Below are 15,293 nucleotides of genomic sequence, written 5' to 3'. Positions count from 1 at the left end.
CAAAGCGACTTAGCATGCACGCAGGCCTAGCACTTGAGTGCTTTTCTGCTCCTTTCTTTCCTTTATCAGCACATCTCACTGGTGTTCAATTCCCTGCCCTGTCTGCATTTCGAGATCACTCTCCTGGCTGAACTACAGATCAACCTCCTCACTGGTCTCTCAGCCCCATCACCACCCCACTGGTCCAGGTTTTCCCAAATGATTTGACTTCATGTCACTTTGCAGCTCCATGTCCTCCACTCCCTTTACCTTCCTAATCAAATGCAAATGCCCTGAGGTAGACTGGAAACCTTCCCTGTTCTCAGGTCCTGGTTCTAGTTGTATCTCTCACTTATCTGTTGGAGGACCTACGCTCAGCCAAATGGGGGGCTTTGCCTCTCCCCAAAACCACCCTGAGCTTTTCTTCCCTGAATCTTTTCCTGTAGGATTTTCTTTTTGATTGAAAAGCCACTCTGTCAAAATCCTGTCCATTCACTCATTATACAACGCTGCTACACCTCCTCCTGGAAGCATTCCTTGATTTCCTCAGGACCCCTCCCTCCTCTGGGCGCCTGTACCTCTTTGCACTCCCCTGGTGGCCCCTCTCACACACTGATTTGTATTGGCTCCTGGGTACCCATCTCATCTCCCTGATGGGGCATGAGGTCTGTGCTGGTGAGTTAGTGGGGGGCTGTGGAACAGGCCAGGTGAGAGGACGATGCAGGTGTTGACATGGGGATAGAGAAGAGGGAAGAATGCAAAAAAATTAGGCCAAGAGAGAGTCCCTGGATGTACCAAGAGGACAGAAGTGGCATGGGTGACTGAGGATTTGGTGCCTTTAAAGATGCAAGGAAATGAGAGGGCAGTTTGGAAAGAGGACTTCGTTTATCCTCCTGAACTCTCTGCCAGTCGCTTCCAGGGTGTTTGGTAGCTGAGTGGAGTCCCCAGAAGGTGGTGTTGCGGACAAAACTGCCAGGTCCTGGTTGCAGTTTGCCCATTAAACAATTTAAGCCCGAGAGCAGGGGCTACGCTTGTTTTTCAAAGGCACCAGGTTCCAGAAATCCTGGACAGCAGACTGAGCCAGAAGCCACCCACTTGTCTTAACAAGATTCCCCCTTAGAAACATGCTTTGATACTTTTGGTCATGTATTTGGAGGGATAGCTGGTTGCTAACATCTTATTTTTTAAATTTTTAATTGGAGGATAACGTTGTTTCATCGGTTTCTGCTGTACAACAAGTGAGGCCACCATAAGGATACATATATCCCCTTCTTCTTGATCCTGCCTCCCTCCCCGCTCCCACCCCACCCCTCTGGGTCATCTCAGAGCACCAGGCCGAGCACCCTGTGTCCCACAGTAACTTCCCACGAGCTGTTTCACACATGGCAGTGTATACACGTCAAAGCTACTCTCTCAATGCGTCCCACACTCCTTCCCCTGCTATGTCCAAGTCCGTTCTCGACATCTGCACCTCTATTCCTGCCCTGCAGATCGGTTCATCAGTACCGTTTTTCCTAGATTCCCTGAATATCTCAATTCTGATGTCCTCCTATCACCATTAATCCTGAGTTATCTTCTCCTTTAGGACTCTTGGTTGACTTAGCAGTTTCACTCAATTCTTTTAAACAGACTCGATGGAAACTCATTTCATCAGAAACCAGGATGTGGCACCCTGAGCCACACTGGAATTGGTGCTTAGTAAACTTGAAGGCATGGCGGTGTTCATTAGAGGCGGTGATTGCTGTCGGTGACCTGTCCTGGCCCAAGCAAAGTCAGTGGGAAACTCAGTCACTGTCTTAGAGGGTGTTCATCACCCCGACTGCTCTCCTGGGATGCAGGGGAATAGGGGCGGGCATCCCAATCCCTGGCTGTGGCTTGGGTGGTCCTTATTAGCACTGAGGGATAAAGAGGCCCCCGTGTGGGTCATGCTGGTCACTTCCCTCCCAGTGAAATCCCACAGCCCAGCGTGGCCCCAGCACCTCACACTTCCCTGAGCAAACAGGCTCTAAGGAAGACTGGGCTGAAGACTCTCCAGCCACCGCTTATAAAAAGGATGGGATGACGGGTGGACCGCCTGCTTCACAGTCCCCGGAGGAGTTGGTTGGAAATGCAGATTCCCAGGTCACGTTGGCAGAGATTCTGACTTCCTGGGTCCAGAGTGGCCAAAGAGAATCTGAGAATCATGTGTCCCAGGGTGAGAGCAGAAGTGAGCCTGAGCCCTTGGCGGTGGTGATGCAGAGGCTGGCGCCAATGAAGCCGGGCTGCAGATGCGCTCAGGAGTGAGGGTGGGTTTACTCGTCTCCCGTGGCGGCTGATTCCCAGTCCATGGGACACACCAGGTCTCCCTCCTTCATCGTTTCTTCAGTTCTCTATTTGAACTCTGGGGCTGGGGGCAGGGGAGTGTCTGAGATAACAGGGAAGCCACATGCCTAACACGACTTAGCGGCTAAACAACACCCCTTCCATCATCATAGTGGAGGAGAATAATGGTGATGATGATAAGGGCCAACACTTACAGAGCATTTATCGTGTAGCAGACTCTGTGTTAGGTGCTTTACGTGCCTTATGACATTTAATCATTTTCACAAGTCTAGGAGAGTCTTATAATTATGCTCGTGCCTTAAGTGAGGACATGGAAGCCTCAGGGGTGAAGAGTTCAGCTATCAACGCTGGAGAGCGTGGAGTGGGCTGTGAGCCCCAGCCACACCCAGGGGGCAGGTCCTCATGCTCTCCTCTGGGTGGTCCTGAGGGATGTTCTTGCCCCAGACCCCTCTCTCAGCCTTGCTCCAAGGCAGGAGGCTTGCATGACAGGAGCTCCTGTGTCACTGAACACCTGGCTTACACGTGTGGCCAGGTGGCACCATCTGTCACAAGCTCGCAGAGCAGTGAAGGATCTTTTTAGGATGCTGATCACTTTATCATCCTGGTAACAAGCCCAAGGCCGGGAATAGAGATGGGATTTACCCACTTCCCGCTTTTCTATCATGTATCAGCAACAAATTTCTTCCTCAACCCCCACTGTAAACCGGGAACTAAAACAGATACGGATAGATTAATGGCATTCTCCCTTTAATCTGCCACATGGCCAGCAGTGCTGTGTCCCTCGTGATCCACAGATCACCCCAGGACTTGCCAGGCTCAGCTGCAGAATGAAATCTCAGAGCATCTTGTTCAAAAAGCTGGGAAAAAACTGTTCAAGGTATTGAAAGAGAAAGCTTTTCCCTTTCTTCTGCAGCTCTTTGGATCTGTCATAGTATTTTTCATTTGCTATTTAATGTCATTTTAAGTAAACAAAAAAGAAAATTTTTTACTAACAATTTTAAGTTAGTAGCATAGGAACTTCACTGGCGGTCCAGTGGCTCAGACTCCACGATCCCAATGCAGGGGGCCCAGGTACAATCTCTGGTCAGGGAACTAGATCCCACATGCTGTAACAAATAAATAAGTATTTAAAAATAAAGTTAGTAGCATAAATTTTATCATTCACCTTAGTATTATATAATGACAGATTTTTGTGGGTTTTTTTTGGCTTGTGGGATCTTAGTTCCTTGACCAGGAATTAAACCCAGAATCCCAGCAATGAGAGCACTGAGTTCTAACCACTGGACTGCCAGAGAATTCCCTATAATGACAGTTTTAAATGCAATTATAAGAGCATTTAATGCAGATGTAGAATCACCAAAATGACACTATTTGTGTTTCATAGCTCTTACATGTGTATGTATTTCGTTTTTACCAGAACAGTATAAATAATGTCATATCAGATACTATGAGATATATGGGTTTCCCTGGTGGCTCAGATGGTAAAGAATCCGCCTGCAATGCAGGAGACCCGAGTTTGGTCCCTGGGTTGGGAAAATCCCTTGGAGAAGGGACTGGCAACCCACCCAGTATTTTTGCCTTGAGAATTCCATGGACAGAGGAACCTGGCGGGCTACAGACATGGCTGAGCAACTGACAACACTATGGGATGTATAACCCATAAATAAATGGAAGGGAAGAAGACGACTTCGTGATGCAGATTCCTTAAGTGATAAAGTGAGTTGTCAGAGAACCTTATGCAGGGCAGGGAGGAGCCATCTGCAGTGGGTACAGGTGCCCAGGAAGCACAGGGTAGATCCTGCCTGGCTCTACGAATGCCAATGGCTCCTGGCATCCTGGCCCTGGCAGAGCAGCAGCTCATGAACTCCTTTTCTAGAAGCTGTCACTTTGGAGAGGTCGTGCAGGAAAGCTGGGCCTTGGAATTGGCAGCCAGATCAGAAAAGACATTCAGCTGTCTCAGAGATGCAAGTCCTGGCTTGAACTCCTGCCTCTGGTGTGGAAGCCCCGCCAAGTGAAGACCTCCTCCTACCCCCTGCTGTCATCTGCTGTCTTGATAGAAAGGGCAGATTTCATGCAACATGTAAGTAAACTGCAGTGGGAAGGAAAGGAGAGTCTCTGTGTTCTCACCCACATGCAGTCCTTCTCCTTACAGCCTGCTTTGTGTTTCTGCTCTTCACGTTCCTGGCACTGCTGCTGTCCATGGCCTTCACAGGTGAGCTGCTGGATGCCCTCGGTCAGCCAGGGGTTGATGGTGCTTCATCTTTAAACAGAAAATGTTTGATGGGAAGGTCCTGGCAGTCCAGTGGTTAGGACTCAGCGCTTTTACTGCTGTGGCCCGGGCTTCAGGCCCCAGTCGGGAAACTAAGATCCCACAAGCCACATTGCACAGTCAGAAAGCAAAACGAAACAAAAACCCCAAAATGTGTGCTAGGAAGAGCTGATGATTTTCGGACACATATTCAGTTCAGTTCAGTTCAGTCGCTCAGTCTTGTCTGATTCTTTGCAACCCCGAGAACCGCAGCATGCCAGGCCTCCTTGTCCATCACCAACTTCCGGAGTTTACCCAAACTCATGTCCACTGAGTTGATGATGCCATCCAACCACCTCATCCTCTGTTGTCCCCTTCTTCTCCTGCCCTCAATCTTTCCCAGCATCAGGGTCTTTTCAGATGAGGCAGCCCTTCGCGTCAGGTGGCCAAAGTATTGGAGTTTCAGCTTCAACATCAGTCCTTCCAACGAACACCCAGGACTGATCTCCCTTAGGATGGACTGGTTGGATCTCCTTGCAGTCCAAGGGACTCTCAAGAGCATATTTGTCACGCAGAATTTCTTGCTGAACATTTTGAAAGGACAGAGTGCCAGACCCTGCCCTGGGGAACACTGAGGACAGATATCTGCTTTGTAAAATCTGTTTAGATGGTTCCTGTGTCTCTTGCCCAGGTTGGGGGTCACTGGACCAGAGGTTTCCCTTCCCAGTCCCTATGCTCCTACGTGGAGCCCTATGAAAAGACGAATCTCAGGCTGTGGTCATCGTCAGCACTCCATGCGTTCTTTTACTGAATGAACACATAAATATTTCCATTAAATGATCTCAGTTACTCAGAAGTTTGAAGTGTGAGGAAAGGTTGAGGAAGTGGGAGGGTTCAATCCCTGGGTCGGGAAGCTCCCCTGGAGAAGGAAATGGCAGCCCACTCCAGTATTCTTGCCTGGGAAATCCCATGGACAGAGGAGCCTGGCGGGCTACAATCTATGAAATCATGAAGTGTCAGGCATGACTGAGCGACTGAGCACACACGCATGCAGAGGCAATGGCTGCATATCATTGTGGATATGTCAAATGTCACCGAATTGTTCCCTTTAAAATGGTTCATTTTCTGTTACATGAGTTTCATTTCAGCTTTTTTTTTTTGTTTACAAAAGCAACAATACAAAACAGAAATGAATACAAAAATAGTACTCTTAGATTTGTATCAAGTGAAAGCTGACAGCTTGACAGGAAATAAAAGAACAAAATAAAATTTTCAAATTCAGACAGAACTCGTATAGCCAAGTAGTCTGGGGCCATTTATAAAGTGTCAGGGCAAACAGTTCAGCCACTTCAACAGGCCCTGAAGTTGTCATTGTTATAGGACAGTTCGAAAATGAACATGTATTATATGTCTCTGCTTTAGCAAGAAGAGTTTATAAGGTATAAGATGTACCCTGCTTAAGAGTCCCCCGTAAGAAAACGTCCCATGCAAAATCTTTCAGTGAAAGACAGAGGTTTTTTATCAAGTCAAAAGCCTGCGATTCAGTTATCTAAACAGCAAACTGAAACAATTCACCCGCTAACATGACTGCATAAATGAGACAAGACCCCACAAAGCCAGTTGCCATAGAGGTTATGTTAAAATCACTGCATCCACCACCAGAAGTGGGCATTGGGGAATTATTGCTTAATAGTTATAGACTTTCTGTTTGGGGGTGATGAACAAGTTTTGGAAATTGATAGTGGTGATGTTTGCACAAGTTTGTGAATGTAATTAGTGCTACATTTAAAGTAGCCCCCCAAAATTGTATGATATATATTTTATCACAATAAAAATAGTAAAAATACTTATTAAAATTTCCATAATATGCCCCCCCAATCACTATATCTAGCAGTTCTACCAAATGTACTGGGGAGACTTCTAAAGCCCAAAGAGGGTAATTGTGATACTGCCGGTCAGACAAAATCCCGAGGTCCCAGGCAGCACACGAGGCACACGGGGGAGGAAAGATGCTTTTATTAAATTTATTAGGATCCTTTTAAGCCATCTGTGTGCTGATTGACTCTCCTGTGAGCAGCAGCTGTTTTTATTCATTAGCAGTGAGCAGGTATATCAGTCATTACTCATGTTCATTTCACAGCTGGGTTTTGAATGGAAAGGCAGTTCCTACCCAACAACATTGGCATCCAGTATTTAAAGATCTTTGTGTGAAAATGTTGTCTTGAGCCTTGGAAAATATTTCCATCTAATAATGTCTTCAGTTAAATTAGAGATGCCAAGAAAGGCAGGCCTCTGTGTGATGACAGAGATACACACAATGCGTGTATCTGATTTTGCTCTGGGACCCTGAATTTGCAGGTCTCTGAATACCTAGAAATCTTTATTTATTTCAATGAAATAAGGTATAGTCATAAGAAAACGGTCTACTCCCTCTGTTTAAGTACCAAAGCCGTCATGGGAAATGAAAATGTCAAATCAAAGCTAAAACTTTAAATGTCATTAAATAGAAGTCTTTAGTTCTACAGTGAGAATCCACTTTCGTGGGTTCTGGTGACAAATGCATTGGTCAGAGTAACTTTATGCTGCAGGAACAAATCAATCCTGGAACCTCAGTGACTTAATACTACAAAAGTTTGTTTCTTTTTAAAAATTTTAATTTTATACTGAATCAGTTCAGTTCAGTTGCTCAGTCGTGTTCGACTCTGCGACACCATGAACCACAGCATGCCAGGCCTCCCTGTCCATCACCAACTCCTGGAGTCCACCCAAACCCGTGTCCATCGTGTCGGTGATGCCATCCAGCCATCTCATCCTCTGTCGTCCCCTTCTCCTCCTGCCCTCAATCTTTCCCAACATCAGGGTCTTTTCAAATGAGTCAGCTCTTCACATCAGGTGGCCAATGTATTGGAGTCTCAGCTTCAACATCAGTCCCTCCAGTGAACACCAGGACTGATCTTCTTTAGGATGGACTGGTTGGATTTTCTTGCAGTCCAAGGGACTCTCAAGAGTCTTCTCCAACACCACAGTTCAAAAGCATCAATTCTTTGGTGCTCAGCTTTCTTTATAGTCCAACTCTCACATCCATACATGACCACTGGACAAACCATAGCCTTGACTAGACGGACCTTTGTTGACAAAGTAATGTCTCTGCTTTTGAATATGCTGTCTAGGTTGGTCATAACTTTCCTTCCAAGGAGTAAGCATCTTTTAATTTCATGGCTACGATCACCATCTGCAGTGATTTTGGATCCCAGAAAAATAAAGTCAGCCTCTGTTCCCACTGTTTCCCCATCTATTATACTGAATATAATTATATTAGTTTCAGGTGCACAGCAAAGTGATTCAGTTACACATATATCCATTCTTTTCAGGTTATTTTTTCATTTAGCTTATTACAGGATATGGAGTAGAGTTCCCTGTGCTGTACAGTAGGTCCTTGTTGATTATGAAGGTTTATTTCTTGCTCATGCAAATTCTGGTGTGGGTCAGGAGCCTTTCCAGGGCTTCCTCCAAGTGATGTGATGATGTCATGCTCTAAGCTGCTTCAGTCTTGAGCACTGACCATCTCAACCCACAGTTTCCAGTGGGTCAAAGCAGGGGAAGGATCAAAGCGAAGGATCATGAGTCAGTTTTTAAATGTTTTGGCCCCCAAATGTCCCACAGTCCTTTGGCTGAAATGAGTCTCCCAGCTCTGGATACCCACAAGGGGGCTGGGAAATGTGAGGGCCACGTACTGAGCCGTCAGTGCTTCTGCACAGCCAGAACGTGTGCTCAGACCCAGACTGAGGGTGATGGGCATTTCCTTCTAGTGTTTTAGAATATTTATTTCTATTTCATAATTTATTTGGTTGTGCTGGGCCTTAGTTGTGGCGTCTGGGATCTTCAGTTGCAACAGGTGGGCTCTAGTTCCCTGCTGCTGCTGCTAAGTTGCTTCAGTCGTGTTCGACTCTGTGCGACCCCATAGATGGCAGCCCGCCAGGCTCCCCCGTCCCTGGGATTCTCCAGGCAAGAACACTGGACTGGGTTGCCATTTCCTTCTCCAATGCGTGAAAGTGAAGTGGCTCAGTCATGTCTGACTCTTAGCGACCCCATGGACTACAGCCTACCAGGCTCCTCCATCCATGGGATTTTCCAGGCAAGAGTACTGGAGTGGGGTGCCATTGGCTTCTCCAGCTAGTTCCCTGACCAGGGATCAAACCCAGGCCCCTGCATTGGGAGCATGGAGTCTTAGACACTGGACCACCAGGGAAGTCACTCTTATAGTTTAAATAATGCATCATATTCAGTTCAGTTCAGTCACTCAGTCGTGTCCGACTCTTTGCGAGCCCGTGAACCGCAGCACGCCAGGCCTCTCTGTCCATCACCAACTCCTGGAGTTCACTCAGACTCACGTCCATCAAGTCAGTGATGCCATCCAGCCATCTCATCCTCTGTCGTCCCCTCCTCTTCCTGCCCTCAATCTTTGCCAGCATCAGGGTCTTTTCAAATGAGTTAGCTCTCCACATCAGGTGGCCAAAGTATTGGAGTTTCAGCTTCAACATCAGTCCCTCCAATTAACACCAGGACTGATCTCCTTTAGGATGGACTGGTTGGATCTCCTTGCAGTCCAAGGGACTCTCAAGAGTCTTCTCCAACACCACAGTTCGAAAGTATCAATTCTTCAGCACTCAGCTTTCTTCACAGTCCAACTCTCACATCCATACATGACCACTGGAAAAACCATAGCCTTGACTAGACAGACCTTTGTTAACAAAGTAACGTCTCTGCTTTTGAATATGCTATCTAGGTTGGTCATAACTTTCCTTTCAAGGAGTAAGCATCTTTTAATTTCATGGCTGCAGTCACCATCTGCAGTGGTTTTGGAGCTCAGAAAAATAAAGACAGCCACTGTTTCCACTGTTTTCCTATCTATTTCCCATGAAGTGATGGGACCGGATGCCATGATCTTCGTTTTCTGAACGTTCGGCTTTAAGCCAACTTTTTCACTCTCCTCTTTCACTTTCATCAAGAGGCTCTTTAGTTCCTCTTCACTTTCTGCCATAAGGGTGGTGTCATCTGCATATCTGAGGTTATTGATATTTCTCCCGGCAATCTTGATTCCAGCTTGTGCTTCTTCCAGCCCAGCGTTTCTCATGATGTACTCTGCACATAAGTTAAATAAGCAGGGTGACAATATACAGCCTTGACGTACTCCTTTTCCTATTTGGAACCAGTCCGTTGTTCCATGTCCTAACAGCTCTAACTGTTGCTTCCTAACCTGGATACAGGTTTCTCAAGAGGCAGGTCAGGTGGTCTGGTATGCTGATCTCTTTCAGAATTTTCCACAGTTTATTGTGATTCACACAGTCAAAGGCTTTTGAATAGTCAATAAAGCAGAAATAGATGTTTTTCTGGAACTCTCTTGCTTTTTCAATGATCCAGCAGATGTTGGCAATTTGATCTCTGGTTCCTCTGCCTTTTCTAAAACCAGCTTGAACATCTGGAAGCCCACAGTTCACATGTTGCTGAAGCCTGGCTTGGAGAATTTTAAGCATTACTTTACTAGCATGTGAGATGAGTGCAGTTGTGCAGTAGTTTGAGCATTCTTTGGCATTGCCTTTCTTTGGGATTGGAATGAAAACTGACCTTTTCCAGTCCTGTGGCCACTGCTGAGTTTTCCAAATTTGCTGGCACATTGAGTGCAGCACTTTCACAGCATCGTCTTTCAGAATTTGAAATAGCTCAACTGGGACAGTTCTATGAAGACCTTCAAGACCTTCTAGAACTAACACCCAATGCATCATATTACCATTGGTTAAATAGGCCTAGAGACAAAGGCCTGAGAATAGTTGAGAGAAAACATTGCCATGGGGAGAAGAATCACCATAAGGAAGGGTGTGAGTCTGGGCTGATTTGATAGTTTTCCAATATGGTGGCGAAGGATATGTCAGTAAACTCCTGTCCCACCTGGGGGTGGGGGTGGGGGTGGGTCGCGTGGCTGAACTAGTCAATGGTGATCATGTGGTTGCTGCTGCTGCTAAGTCGCTTCAGTCGTGTCCGACTCTGTGCGACCCCATAGACGGCAGCCCACCAGGTTCCCCCGTCCCTGGGATTCTCCAGGCAAGAACACTGGAGTGGGTTGCCATTTCTTTCTCCAATGGGTGAAAGTGAAAAGTGAAAGTGAAGTTGCTCAGTCCTGTCCGAGTCTTAGCGACCGCATGGACTGCAGCCTACCAGGCTCCTCCGCCCATGGGATTTTCCAGGCAGGAGTACTGAAGTGCCATTGCCTTCTCCGGATCATATGGTGCCTGCCCCTAATACAGCACCAGGTTCTGCACACGGAGGAAGAGTTCTCTGCCTGCTCCACGCTGCCCTGTGGGCCCTGGAAGCAGAGTAAATGGGACCCTTATATTACACAGTGGATACACTGTGGGAATGTGACCCATAAATTGGATCTTATTTTTAAATTATTTTTTGAAATTTTGGCTATGCTGGGTTTTTGTGTGCAGACTACTCTCTAGCTGCGGTGCTCAGGCTTCTCATTGTGGTGGCTTCTCTCATTGCAGAACATGGACTGTAGATGCACGTGGACTCTGATGCCTCCTGGGCCCTCGAGCACAGGCTCAGCAGTTATGGTGCAAGGGTTCAGTTGCTCCGCAGCATGTGGGATCCTCCCTGACTAGGGATCCAACCCGTGTCCCTTGCATTGGGGGATAGATTCCTAACCACTGGACCACCAGGGAAACCCTGGATCTTATTTAAGCCCATCAAGACACATGGATATTTAAAGGGATCCTTTGGTAGAATGCATCATTAGAAATATGGATCATCATTTGCTGGCTTTTCATAAAAGCAGAGCAGACCTGTAGCCAGTTAGTACCCAGACAAATGGTACAGTGATGTCTAGCCCCAGCTCTGATGTCCTGTGGACTGCCATTCTGTCCATCCACTAAGTACCCTGAAGACTGGGTGGCTTGGGAGACTGGGCAGATTCTCCAAGCAGGGGATCAAGCTTCGGTTTGTGTGATTAACATGTTGGCTCTTGCAGATGTTCGGTTCATTTTCCTGATGGGCATCGTGTTCTTGAAAGCATTTCTCTCAACTTCCCCTTCTCTGCCCTCTGCAGGAATGAAGTTTTTGGAGGACCGTCCCATACAGTCCCTCGTTCCTCTGGGATCACCAGGGCCTTAAAAGCAAAGTCTACGGGTCCGTCGTTTGTAGTTTCTATTGAAATTTAGCTTACAGGCACCATGGAGTGCAGCTTTTAACCCACTCCAGTATTCTTGCCTGGAGAATCCCATGGACAGAGGAGCCTGGCGAGCTACTCTCCATGGGGGTCACAAGAGTTAGTGACTAAACCACCACCACCACTCACAGAACAGCTTCCTCCTAAGCGCAGGGTTATTGAAACAGTAGGATCAGGTTTTTCCAGGTGAGGAGTAATTCACCCAAAGCTTCCCTCCTCTGCTCTGAGTTCAGTGTGCTAAGCTGAGGCTTTCCTCTGACAATCATTGATGCAGAGAAATTACCCACTGCCAACTACTTATACCATTGAATTCAGTTGTAATCACGACCTTTCTCTCTGCTTCTTTTTTAAAAAGTTTCTTGTGTCAGGAAGTACAGATTGCATCTGGTTAAAATGTGTTTGATTTTAGCAGTTCCTAATGTCTGTTTTTAACCATAGCTCCTAGTTCTCAACTGACTAGCATGGAATTCGTTAGCTGCAGTCATCAGTCAGACATTAAATTCTGATGTTTAGGGGCGATGTCTGTGACTCTCAAGCTTATGTCAGTCTAGAGAGCTGATTTGCTCTTGGGTAGTATTGACATATGGTGAAACAGGAATAGTGATGGAAAAGGAAATATCAAAGGTCCTGCATAGCCTGCAGTTAAGTTTTCAAAATTCCTAGCCCACAGAAATGTCACAGCTGCCAAAAGCACCTTAGGTCTAAAATACCTGAGGTCCACCTCCATTTATCAATGACCTTTCCCAACCATCCAAGCTTTCCATATCAAAAGCTGCAAAATACAAGCATTCATTTTTACAGCTTCCTTCTGGTGCTTGGGGCCTTTAAAAGAGGCTGCCCGGTGGCTCTGGTCATCATATTAATCTGAGACATCAAAAGAATGTCTTCAAGATGGCTGTCCTCATATGCAATCAGTAGCTACAAGCTCTGCTCTGTGTTGGGAAATGTATATGATTTAGAGCCTTTTTGGTTTGAGTCCACCTCACTGTTAAACGCCCTCCCCTTTTGGCAGCTGTCTGCTGGGCAGTCTTAGTGTGTGCGTGCTCAGTCGTGTCCACCTCTTTGTGACCCCACAGACTGTAGCCCACCAGGCTCCTCTGTCCATGGGATTTTCCAGGCAAGAATACTGGAGTGGGTTGCCATTTCCTTCTCCAAGGGATCTTCTGGACCCAGGGCTTGAACCCGTGTCTCTTGCGTCTCCTGCATTGGCAGGCAGATTCTTTACCACTGAACCACCTGGGAAACCCATTGGGCAGTGTTCTGGAATGCATAAATACACGATCCTTTCTCTTAACATCCCGATGAAGGCTACCTGGGGCTCGGTTTAGCTCCAAGGAGACCCAAAGGCTCTTGGATCAATAGTGCTGCATATCCCCTGTGGCCCTGCAGTGTTAGGGGAAAGCTCTGATGGACCGAGTGCCATAGAGATGCTCAAAACAAGGAACAGTTTTCAGCAGTCATTACCTCTGCCCCACGCCTCTCTCACCTCATAATCAGGCTGCAAACTAGAACTTTCCTTTAGAGATGTTACCATCCATGGAGTCTGTTCCTCTTAATAACAGCAAACTTTTGTCTTATGAAAGTCAGCTCAGAACCCAAAGGTAATTTATTTTAATGAACAAACGAGAGCCCTAATAAGCAGCATTGATTTTTTTTCCCCTGGCAATCGAAAACTGTTTGAAGCCAAATTAAATTTTTGTGCTCATCATAGCGAGGCAATAGACAGTAAGCCCATAACCGCGAGAACAATAGCAACAGGTCTGTAGAACCCCCCGACAGAGAGGTTTACTAGTGAGGCCCGTGTTTTCTGTTTAACCCCCGTGGAACGCTGCATCCTCTCTGAAATGAATCACCATATTGGCACCACCATATTCCATGGCACCACCGTATTCCATGGCACCACCTTATTCCATGGTGTTGAAGAGAAAGCTGCAGAGAAGAGCTTGGACATTTCCCAGGGTCGCCTAAGAGAACTGATGGTCATGACCCATTAGAAGATCAAGAAATGAATTTAGTAGGTTGTGACCACTTAAAAGGGCTTCCCAGGTGGCTCAGTGGTAAAGAATCTGCCTGCCAATGCAGGAGACGGAGGTTTGATCCCTGGGTCAGAAAGATCCCCTGGAGGAGGAAATGGCAACCTACTCCAGTATTGCCTGGAGAATCCCATGGACAGAGGAGCTTGGCAGGCTATAGTCCACGGGGTAACAAAGAGTCAGACATAACTGAACATGTATGCATGACCACTTAAAAAAAAAAAAGAATATAAAATATTAGCATGCCAAGTAAGTATTGTGTAATATACAAGCACATGTGTGTATTTGGTATGTTGATCAAGTAATTTACCTTCCAAACTGGAACACTGTTGAGCTGTTGCGAGTACAGGGGATCTCTGATAATAATCACACCAGGAGAACAGCATAAACCGGGACTCCCTGAGCCAGTGAGGATGTTTGGTCACCTGATTGCTAGGCTGTGACAGGAAGTGTATTTGTTATTGAGTGCCATGTTGAAAGAATCTGAAACGCTGATTTACTGGCCATTTCTCTGCTTAACAATCCTCCCCATCTTCCAGGCCTCCACTTTTCAGTAACAATCGCTACCAGCCGGGAGGGCTTATTATGTGCCAGATGCCGTGCTAAGGGCTTGGCCCTCGTTCTGAACTCAATTCAGTTCCCACCTCACCCCTTTTGATGCAGACTCTTGTATCAGAAAGGATTTTTTGAACATAAGGAACAAAATTTCCAGCTAACCTGAGAGGTAATTTGTTAGAAGGGCTGTTAGGAGGCTGGTGTGAGAGGAAGGAACCAGGCAGCTCCAGAAAGCCTGGGCCTAGGGACTGGCCAGGTGCTCTGAGCCAGCAGTGAAGTGATTGAGCCCCAGAGGGTTTCCCTCTCCGGGCGCCAGGTGCCTACCAGCCCATCCTGGGAGGGCGGCCAGGTCCCTGGATCCTGGGTGCCAGGCGGCCCCAGGGCGGGGAAGGCACCTCCAGGGAGGACAGTGCCCCAGATACACCCTCTGTACATGTGATTGTGAAGAAAGTTCCCCAGAGGCTAGGGCCCTGCTCGGAAGGGAAAGGGTGCTGAGTAGCTGAACCCTAAGCTGCGCTGTCAGCTCCAAGCTTACAGATGAGGAAACCGAAGCCAAGAGGTTGCTTTTCTTGGGTTTCTATGGCAGCGATGGTCGAGCTCCTGTGCCGCCATGCCTGCCCTACCTCCTAGTCTTCTTCAGCCACCCCGCTCCTTCCACCTGGGTTTCCCCAGTTGCCCAAACGCACCACCCTTCATCTTTGCCATCCCACTTCCCATTCCTACCTTTCTCTGCTCACTGGGGTTCGGACTATACTCCTTCTTCCAGGAAGCCCTCCCTGAATGCATCAGCTTTATCCAAGTAGCTCTCTAGACCCCTCTGAGCCCTCACTTCCCTTTTCTTATGGAAATGTTCTGCCTCCCAGCCAGGCTGCAAGTCTTATTCCTAGAAAGGCTCATAAATAAACAATTACTGTAGAATGTGAGAGACATG

At 47.1% G+C, this 15,293-nt stretch overlaps 1 long non-coding RNA gene across 2 annotated transcripts in view; it reads left to right on the top strand.

The window, feature by feature from the left end:
* LOC132346743 (uncharacterized) overlaps window positions 1–15,293 on the top strand; it is a 29,547-nt gene that overhangs the window by 5,109 nt on the left and 9,145 nt on the right. The window contains exons 3-4 of one of the 2 annotated variants that reach the window (XR_009496678.1): window positions 4,178–4,381; window positions 4,454–4,513. This is a non-coding gene — a long non-coding RNA (uncharacterized lncRNA). Of the gene's footprint in view, window positions 1–4,177; window positions 4,382–4,438; window positions 4,514–15,293 lie in introns of both variants that reach the window. The other variant, XR_009496679.1, reaches the window with a different exon arrangement.

Source organism: Bos taurus, chromosome 12 (assembly GCF_002263795.3).
Source record: "Bos taurus isolate L1 Dominette 01449 registration number 42190680 breed Hereford chromosome 12, ARS-UCD2.0, whole genome shotgun sequence".
Taxonomy (NCBI): domain Eukaryota; kingdom Metazoa; phylum Chordata; class Mammalia; order Artiodactyla; family Bovidae; genus Bos; species Bos taurus.
Note: the sequence above shows the minus strand (reverse complement) of the source record. Positions and strands in the feature narration are given on the sequence as shown.